The following is a 10,671-nucleotide window of genomic DNA, read 5'->3' as shown; positions in this document are numbered from 1 at the left end:
AATATATCCAAAATATATTAGGTGGTAGTTGCAATATGAGTCCAAATTTGTTCAAACTCCTCTAAGAGTTTACAATGGAGCATGAGTCTCCAAAAATATCGATGTCATTTTGGATTTTACAAACTTTTATCAAAAAAAGCTTCTTCAGTGATGGTTGGATAATTAAAATTTAATATGGTATGGAAGTTTGAGTTTGGAGGAGAGTATGAGTTTTTGGAAACTCTCATACATACCCACGTCATCAATTTATTTTAGTTTTAGTTATTTTTTTAGATTTTGTGAATTAATTTTTCAACAAATAATCGATAAGTGTATCGAAATAAATTATTAAATTTGGATACAACTACTACTGGAGATGCTTCAAGGATATAAAATAAAGCATGAACAACTTAGCTTAGATAAAGGACGCTCTGGATTCATTATTGGGAAAGCTAAATCGATGATTGTGGTTGTTTACATCATTATTGTATCATTAAATTTTTATAATGAATATTTTATTAATCTCTCATTGTAAATATGTTATAATTATGTTAATAAATATACTTTCATTAAATTTTTTTATTAATTTTTCATTATAAATATCTTCTTACATCATAAATATCTTATAATTATCTTCATAAATGAATTTTCATTAAATATTTTATTAGTCTTTCATTATAAATGTCTCTTAATTAATATACTTTCATCATTAAATATGTCGGGGATGATGGTGATGAAGTAGTGGTGATGGGCGGTTCTGGTGGTGGTAGTGTAGGTGGCCAGTGTGGTAGTTAGGTAGAGGGGAATTCTTACTCAATGTGAAAATAAGCGTGTTATAATACAAAAAAAAGAAAGAAAAAAATTGTACAGGCTGCCAGCAATTTTCCTTAAAAACAACCAGAGAAAAATTTAACGATGATAAGGTAATGTATCTGCTATTAGGATAGCAAAGGTTTTCAGTTGGTCCCACGACATGTTTCACTCGGTCGTTTCTTCTCTACACCTATAACGGTCAACGTATCAATTCTCAAAAAAAAACAAAAAACAATGGAAACAAATTGTCACTATATATAAAGCCAACAAAAAAATGACAATGGTCAAAATTGACATAATTCTTCTTTTACTTATTATGGAGGACGTGCCGCTACGACACAAGTGAAACTATAAACTGGCTTATAAAACAGAGTTTAGAAAACTTAGGCAAGATAAAGGACGCTCTGGATTCATTCTTGGAAAAATTAAATCTATGACTTTAAGATGATCAGTTTAATTAACTTCCAACAATAAATATTCTACATTGGAAGCAAGGTAGTGATGAATCCGAGTAGGAAAAAGAAAGTGCTTTGTTTTTATGAATATAATAACTAGAAGAAATACCCAATTTCAAACTCATTTCAACTCACACCAGAATTTCTAAACCTCTCTTAAATGTTTCTCCTATTAATCAAATAAATACATTTTCATTAATACAGTACATAATAAGTTTATTTTATATTAAATCAGTAGGCACTAATGGTGGTTGTGATGGTGGGAGAGGTCGGTGGGGATATGATGGTGGGTGTTGGTGAGAATGGTGGAGTGATGACATTAATGGTGGAGGTGTAAGAAGTAGTTGTAGTGGGATGAGATAGATGTCCTAAGGAGTGTTTTAAAACCCGGACCGGACCGGCCGGTTCGACCGGTGAACCAGTGGAGAAAAAGGGTTGGATCACGCTTGACCCACTAATCTTCTATAAAACCTAACAGACTGGATGAACCGTCCGGTTCAACCAGTGAACCAGCCGACCCAGTTGTATATCTAAATCTTATACCGGTATCAAATCTGAAATTTTCGCTATTCTTTGATTGTTTTTATGATTTATTCTCTCCTGAGATTAAGAAGAATTAAGGTCAAAGAATAGTAAACGTGTATTCAAGAATTAAATCCATCATCCATCAAATCCATTCACTTATTTAGGATCTAAAAAGTTGGTCTTAGATTAACTTACATAATTATCAGTTCTAACATGATACGAAGGAAGTTAACCTTTAAGGTAATACAAAGATGTTAAACGAATGAAGAAGAAAAGGAAAAAAAAAGGTTGCAGTTTCTTGGTGTAAAGTTAACAGAGTTAACAGAGAGATGGAGAATGGAAAAAGAAATGAGAATGGAAGAAATCTGTTAGGTATGTACGAAGAAGAAGAGAGGAGTAGGTAAAGCCCTTAAAGGTGAATTTCAAATATTAATATTTTACTTCTACATCCTTGAATTTTATTAATATATATTACTAACCCTACGTTTTATGTCATTATATGTGTGTTGGTCGTAGAAATTGACGTTTAATCCCATATTAGATGGGCTTTAGACATTCTAGTCCTGTCTCCTCAAGCCCAGTACTAGGAGATCCAAATATGTAAAATTTTGTACGAGTTAATCCGTTTACGAACGATTCAGTCCAAAAATATTTTTTTATTATGGCAAAAATAACCCTCGGTAAAAAATCGCGTTAGATTTTTTCTCTAAAATATTTCATAGTCCATTACAGAGCTTCGCAGCTAAAATCCATCTCCTATTTCAGATCAATTATCCTTTCGAATTTCTTTGATTTCAATCTCGATTTCTTTTCTATCTCGATCTAGTTTTCTATGAAACCCTAAATCTCAATCTCTTGTCATTCTCGATCTAGATTCTCTGAAGACAAATTCTTCTCTAAAATTGTATTAGGTTTCATCAATAGATCAGCGGAACTACGATTCATAAATTTAGTTTAAGAACAATTCAATCTCCATCTTCAAAACCAAAGTTTGAGTACCAATTAGCACTTGATTCCATAAGCCTGAATCCGACGTCATCGACATTTGTTCTTGAAGAATTAGCTTGAAATTGACGTGGAAGGTCGATAAAATCACCAACAACAAGTGAATCTTAAGATATCATCAACAGAAATGCTTAGGGACAACAATTACTGATAGAATCCCGATTTATTCTCCATCTACATCACCGATTAGGTTTGCTGCTACTCCCTCTTTCACTCCTCATTTTAATAGATATGATTTGTCAGATTTACATTCTTTCCAATTTTGTTTTTCTTTATATGATTTGTTATTTTTTATTTTCTATTGTTGATTTTTACTGTTTGAGATTTCTGGAGAATTTTTTCAAAACAGTGATATCAATTTAGTTAGTTGTTTCCGTAAGACGAAATATATAGGATTACACAGTTGTGGTTAATTTTGGAGTGTAGCATCTCCATAAAAAATTCATTTTTCCCCTGGTACAGAACATCTCTGTGTTGTTGTTGTTTTTCCCAAGTTTTAATGATGGAAAAGTTAGTGGAAGCTACAAAATGTCGACTCTGAGAGAAAGAAAGAATAGTGAAGTTATGTTGTTGATTTTTGGTTCATAATTTTGAAGGAGCATCACGTGTGATCTCACACAAAATCCAAACCAAATCTAATGTAAGATCACAAAGAACTGTAAGGGAGGTCAGCTATAAGAAAAGTAAGAGGGGTAGGGTGATAGCAACTCATTTTAAGAGTGAAAAGATAAGTTACAGCATCAGTGGTAGTGTTATTAAGATGAGAGGACTTTATGTATCATCACTACTAGTTTGTCTTATGTCCCTAGATAAAAGAAAATGCCCACATATTTGTAGCTCACATGACATTTTTTATTTTCAAAGTTTCCATCCTCCATTAAAGCACCCCTGCAACAAACTTTTTCTTTAAGTCTATTAACTGCCCTACTAATATAAGTGGATGTAATGTCACTTCAATTTCTACTTCTAAATCTAGTGTGTAAAAACAAACTCACGTTTTTTTTCTCCCTATTAGAGAAAGAAACCAAAAAAATTCAAAAATATGAAGAAATAATTCCTTATAGAACTCTATCATTTACAAATCTTCCTTGGTGTCTTCCATGTCTCATATGTTTCAGTGAAATGTCAAACACTTTGTTAAGCTGTCATTGAATATAGGAGAACCCAACTCAGGATAGATGTGCGCTGTAGTGGGAGACATACTGAAATAAATGGATGTTAATACCGTGAGTATTTCTTGCACTGTCCTTTTTACTGATTATTTTTTTTAGACAGTGCATGGGACCTACCATTTATCCCGAGTATGAATTGGAGTTCCTATTTGTATCTATGCTTTGTTAGAATTCATTTTGTTGTGCATCTGGCATGAATGACAGATCTTCTAAAATGATCAAGTCAAAATATAAGATCACGTCCGAAAAATAAGTCACGCTAGTTATAATTAAGAAATACCATGTCAAAATGCTGGGCTGGAAAATATCCCATGAAAAGTGAAAGACCTTGATTTAAAACGGTTTCCTGATAAATATACATTCTGGAAATGATGATTGTTAATGTGTACATAATTATACACATGTTGATAGTTAATGTGTATATAGTTGTATACCGGTTGATTTTTAATGTGTACATAGTTGTACACATGCTGATTTTTAATGTGTACATAGTTGTACCCATGTTGATTTTGTGTGCATATAAATTTCTACCCCTTTATTTTCTATTGATGACCTAGTTATGTTAATGCAGGTTGGCTTGTGTCCTCACACTGGTACTAATGATGTAATAAGAACAGCTTGGTGAGTTTATTATTTTGATCCCAATTTGCCTTGTGGATTTTTGATGTAGTGGTCTCATGTCCTTAAGCATGTTATGCTCGATTTATATTGCATGACTGATGTAGGGTTTACATAATGGACAAGTCGCATCCTCTGAATAGGCGTGTTGTTTAAAATGCAGTGGATGTTTGCATATTCTCTTCAAAGTAAAGGTGTACATAGTTGTACACCTGTTAGATTTTTTACGTGTACATGATTGTACACATGTTTTGATTCTAAGATACTTCTTTTATTAAAAGTTTATTTGAAATATTTTCTTGTATTACTTAATTAAGAACTTCTTTAGGTGAGAATGTCCGGTTTCTTAATGACGTTATTACTCTCCCAATTTTTTTTTAAGGTTTTGAAGTTTTGGTTTAACCACATGAGATTTCTTTTAACAAACATTGAGATTTTAAAACAATCCATCAGGTATTGTAAAGATTGAGTTTACAGATTTGGGGTAAGTGACAAATGTGAAAATGATCTTAGAAAATACAATAGGTTGGTTTGGCTTCCTGGTTAATGACCAACTGCATATCCTAGATTTTACTAAAAATATGTTTCGCAGGCTTTAAGGACTGCTTTCACTTAAGGTTTTCATGTGTACATAATTATACACATGTTTATTGTTAATGTGTACATAGTTGTACACATTAATAATTTTTTAATTTCCTGCGTCTTTTTCTTAGCTCCTTTAGAGATAATTCGAGTATCAACCATTGCATTGATGCCGCATTGGACTTTTATCAAAACTTATGAATTTTAAAATCGCTCATTCTTGTTGAAGTTGTTTATGACATTGCAGTAGCTCCTCTCTTTTTTTACACCCCAATCTTAGTAATTTTTTGAAAAGTATCCTTCTTTGTGCATAAGATTGGAATTATCTAGCCAGATTTGACATCAAAAAATTTGTTCTGTGTTCAGCAGAATTCCTGCATTGTTGTCAACATTGTTAGCTTTGTATTTCGCTTTTCCATCTCGATAAGTGTTGGCTTTCTTAGAAAGACCAAATCTTGCATTTTTCCTTTTCTGAACCATGTGCCTTACAACTGTTGCACTGACTATGCTTAAATCTTTCCTTGTATTCTTCTGGTAGTATTTGCAAAGATCGAACCACACTAAGTTTCAAATCTTACTCAAATTGGCAAAACAATGAGCACAGTGTTGTATCATTTTTCCCATTTGATGACTTAACTTTATGGATAGTGTATTGTGTGATTCTTTATAAATTTTGTAATCCAACTTCAACAAAATAACAAGTCTGGACTGAAGTGAATTTTATAGTTGCACCTAATGAATTTCAGATAGACATGTGTTTGGCTCACATCTTTGGGTTGTTCTCTAATTGTTAAACTGACTGATCTTTTTTCACAATTGCTAGGTTTCTTGCTGGGAACTCCAAACCAGGGGTAAGAAAGCTAATTAATTGCGATGAATATCCACAATGATCTCCCCAAGAGTTGTCATCTGATCCTAACCTTGATTTTCTATGGAATACTCGTGGTCCAAAGCGAGGGGAGCCACGACATTTCACTTTCATTCAGTTCATTACCAAATAGGTATATCATCCATTACTTCAACTACTTTGGATCGTTATAGTGTGTACATTCTTTATAGGAAGATTGGAATGCTTGAATAGCAATGTAGTACAGAGCGAGCAGGTTCGCATAAACTATAACCAGGGTGTACAATCTGGTGTACATGTGAAAAAATGACTTCATAAGCTTATTCTTGCATAAGTAACTTGGGTGTACAAATTGGTGCACATGGGAAAAATATTGACTTGATAAGCTTATGCGGCATAGATGCCTACTGGTGTACGTGTAGGAAAACAACCTTGTAAGCTTATGGTTGTGTTTCCCGTTAGTGCACATTTTTTTTGAACTGTTATTGTGCACATGGTTGTCATATATGTTGATTTTTAATGCATATAGTTACACAAATATTGATTGTTAATGTGTACATAATTGTACAGTCGTTGATTGTTCATGTGAACGTAGTTATACACATGTTGATATAACTGTATTATATCTTGATGCGTCTTTGATATCAATCTTTTTTGTAGAGGGTGTGTGAATCATAGACAATATATCACTTGGTCGAAGTTAATGAAGACAGCTGGACATGGATATGGCGTAGAGACGATTTCCTTTTGATTGTTCTGATTATAAATGGTGGATATCATTAGGGTAAGTTTTTTTTTTATTTTTCAGTGTAGTATCTTTTTTCTGGACTTTTGTAGATGTGTGCATAGTTTTACAACATTGTTCTCTCTCATGGATGTATGCCATGTTTAATTTTATGGATGTTGGATTTGCTAGGATTGTTATAGAGGTGAACATGCCTGTACAATAGTATATGTTTTTGTTTATATATCATGTACACTTTAATGTACACTGTATTTGTTTTTTATTTATGTTTTTTTAATATACAGGGTATCAACCATGTCGGAGAAGGTTGTGTATGCTATTCTGAACCATGGTGAGCGTTCAGTCCTATTTTTGGTAGAGGTGTACATATTTTATACACAGAAATTCTCTATGATGAATGCAGGGATTGTATTGTTTGAATCAATATGCTACTTTGTTATATTTTTGTAGATGTGTACATACTCCTACGCTGGTATTATGTATGCATGGCATGTTCTGTAGGCCCAGATGGATTGTGTCTCTCTAAGTCAGTGACTGACTAACTTTTTACTTTGATCATTTTCTAGCTTGGTTTCAACCCGAGATTTCTTATTTATACCATTTTGTCCTCAATACAGGTTGACTACTAAACCAACCTCCGCAAATCTGGCTATTATCCAACTAGAACTTGGCGTGGTTGATATTTTGGTAAGTCTGTGTGGACTAGAGTGGCAGTCTGGCTATCATGGATACTGGATTTTTGCAGACGCGTACATACATGTACACTAGTGTAAATTAAAAAAAATTTAAAACAAAAATTATATAGTCATATAGGTACTCTTTTTGTAGATATCGGAAAATGCTTTCCAAATATATAAAGTTTGTGAATTTTGGATGTGCGATTTGAAAGATAAACTATTTTTTTTATATTATTTAAATTTGCTGACATCATCATGAGTCACTTTGGACTAAATTGTAAATATTTGGACTAAACTATAAATTAGGAAGGTTATTTGTGTACTGTTAATGAAAAAGACTAATTTGTACCTAGTTGAATGGGTCAGGACTAACTAGTATATTTGGATGGGATTGTGGACTAAACCCTATTTTTCCCGTGTTGGTTACCAAGTTACCAACTTTTTATACTATATATTTGACCTAGTGACCCGGTTGACCCACTGGTTAAACCAGTTGACCCTGACCCACTAACTTTACCGGTTTGATGTCCAGTCCGGTTTTTAAAACATTGGTCCTAAGGTAGAGAGGTCCAGATTTGTCTAGGGAGAAGATAAATCAGTGTGTTATTAATTGCTCATGATGATTAATTAATTAATTTTTCATTATAAATGTCTCCTTAATTAATCTAATAAATACATATTTTTATTAATAAATAATTTTACTAAAAATGATATCAATAACTATTAATGGTGGTATTGAAATAAGTAGTGGGTGGTGGACACAGTGGCAGGTGTTTGTGAGTGGTGAAGGTGGAAGAAATAGTGGATGTGGCTAATTTTTACGGTGGTTGATGTTGGTGAATAGTAGTAGACAATAATAGTTTTGTATCTTTATTAAATGGGTAACATTGTATTGTGATATATATAGTTTGTTGTTTCTAGCACGACTGGTAAGGACAAAAACCAATATTTCAAAATAAATATAAAGGCTAGATTTTTCCAAGGAAAAGATAAATCAATAACAGTGGTTTTAAGATTTGTCAGATCGGGTCAAGGCTACACGCGAATCAGTTGTAATATATAATTTAGTTTTTCATATCTCTTTCTATTCCCATTTTTTGTCATGATTTATGTTTCTACCATTTCTTCTCGACTTCATGTGATTAGGCATACTTGAGAAATAGTTCATAGTAATAGATAAAGAGGGAAGATAAGTAGATAAGAAATGAAAATGATCAAGAATTACAGATTATTAAACTTTAGGAAAATAAATAAACACAAATGTATATAAATTTGGAATAATTTATATCAACAACGGGAGAAAAGTAATTCCTGAAGCTAACAGATTTTGTAAGATTAATCTGATTGATAGACAACTTACGCAAGATAAAGGACACTTTGGATTTATTCTTTGGAAAGCTAAATCTAAGGCTGTAAAATGATTAGCTTAATTAAATTTCAATAATAAATTTTTTATTGATATATTTCATAATAAAATATTTTTTTAATTAATCAAATATATATATTTTCATTAATACAGTACATAATAAATTTATTTTATATTAAATCAGCAGGCATTCATGGTGGTTGTGATGGTGGGCGAGGGTGGTGGATCAGCGGTGGGGATAATGGTGGTGGGTGTTGGTGAGAATGGTTGAGTGATGACGATAATGGTAGTGGTGATGAAAGAAGTAGTGGTAGTGGGATAAGAAGGTGTCCTAAGATAGATAAATTATTTAGTTACCCTTGGTTAAATTTTTTATTTGATATCGATTTTTTTTTTAATTTTTTTTTTAATTTTTTTTAAATAAAATAAATATTAAAGGCCAGATTATTCTAGGGAGAAGATAAATCAACAGCTGTGGTTTTAAGATTTGTCGGGTCGGGGCAGGAAAGAAGATGAAACCTATAAAAGAAATTGACGCTATACAAGGCTACACGCAAATCAATTGTAATTGATTTAGTTTTTCGTATCTCTCTTTATTCCCATTTTGTCATGATTTCTGTTTCTGCCGTTTGTCCTTAACTTCATGAGATTATGCATGCTTGAGAAATAGTTCATGGTAATAGGTAACGAGATCGAGAAGATAAGTAAATGAGAAACGAAATGGATCAAGAATTACATATTATTAAACTTTAGGAAAATGAATAAACACAAATCTATGTAACTTTGGACTAATTTATATCATCAATGAGAGAAAACTAATTGCTGAAGCTAAAAGATTTTGTAAGATTAATCTGATTGATTTTGAAATAATTTTGGTTTTCAGTTTTGTTAAAAATTTGGTGAACGACCCTTGATGATTTATTTGTTTTCGAAGTAAGGACACTACTTAGTTTTGAAGAAGTGAATGATGTAGTGTTCTATTACCCGTAGGCCCATAAGAATTTGAGGGGTTGGTTAACGATTAACTATGTTTGTCCTAAAGGATTGTATGACTTACAGACATAATATCAAAAGATTTGAGGCTAATAACATGTTTATTAACTAACACCTCAAAAACATTTAGACTTTTATCGACTAAATCGATTTTTCTCCAACGGTTATGATATCTATGAACCGATGGATATATCTGAAATACATATTATTTTCCATGTCGTAACGGGACGGGTTAAGCCCTAGTATCAATACAAAACTTGTATTTGTGTTTTAAGCTATTAAATCCTTTTTTTAGGTCTCCACGTAGGATACATATCTATATTCCATTGGAGATGCTCTAAGGAGTGTATATTTAACATATTCTTCCGACTGGTTGATTATTTAACTGATGTCAAATGAGTCCAAATCTGTTCACCCTGCATGTTTAGAAGCTCGACTCGTTACATACCAAATACCAACACGTCAAATTCAGACTCTTGTCAAATACCAACACGTTGTTACACGTGTCTACTCTTCATTCGCTGGCACAAATGCACGGTGAAATTATGGCACATATGAACTGGAACCTCTTTAGGAATGTCCTCATAATTTTTCCCTCCTCAAATCCATTGTTTCCCTCCTATTAACATGACTCTTTACTTTTGGAAGATAATTTCCAAAAATATTGTAAAAATTAATTACAGATATTATATTTTGTCTTATCAATTATGGGTAATTATTTTCGTGTTCTTTTTCTGGGGTTTATTTTGGTATCACCACCCCTACAGTAGTGATATTATGGGGTTACCCCAATATATAAAACTGCTGAGCTTTCCCCACTGTTACCATTTTCCATCCAAATCTATTAGATTTCACACATACGCCATATACACATACGTACTATGGTAAAAACTC

The 10,671-nt window shown here is 32.4% G+C and overlaps 1 long non-coding RNA gene across 1 annotated transcript; it reads left to right on the top strand.

Annotated features, from left to right (window-relative positions):
- Nucleotides 1-2,581: 2,581 nt before the first annotated feature.
- On the top strand, nucleotides 2,582-7,473 carry LOC113302983. Its single transcript, XR_003337253.1, has 6 exons — nucleotides 2,582-2,967; nucleotides 4,521-4,570; nucleotides 5,973-6,150; nucleotides 6,657-6,780; nucleotides 7,026-7,072; nucleotides 7,359-7,473. It is a non-coding gene; the product is annotated as an uncharacterized LOC113302983 (long non-coding RNA).
- Nucleotides 7,474-10,671: the final 3,198 nt, after the last annotated feature.

This window comes from Papaver somniferum, chromosome 8 (assembly GCF_003573695.1).
Source record: "Papaver somniferum cultivar HN1 chromosome 8, ASM357369v1, whole genome shotgun sequence".
Taxonomy (NCBI): Eukaryota; Viridiplantae; Streptophyta; class Magnoliopsida; order Ranunculales; family Papaveraceae; genus Papaver; species Papaver somniferum.
This window is presented reverse-complemented; position numbering and strand designations above follow the sequence as displayed.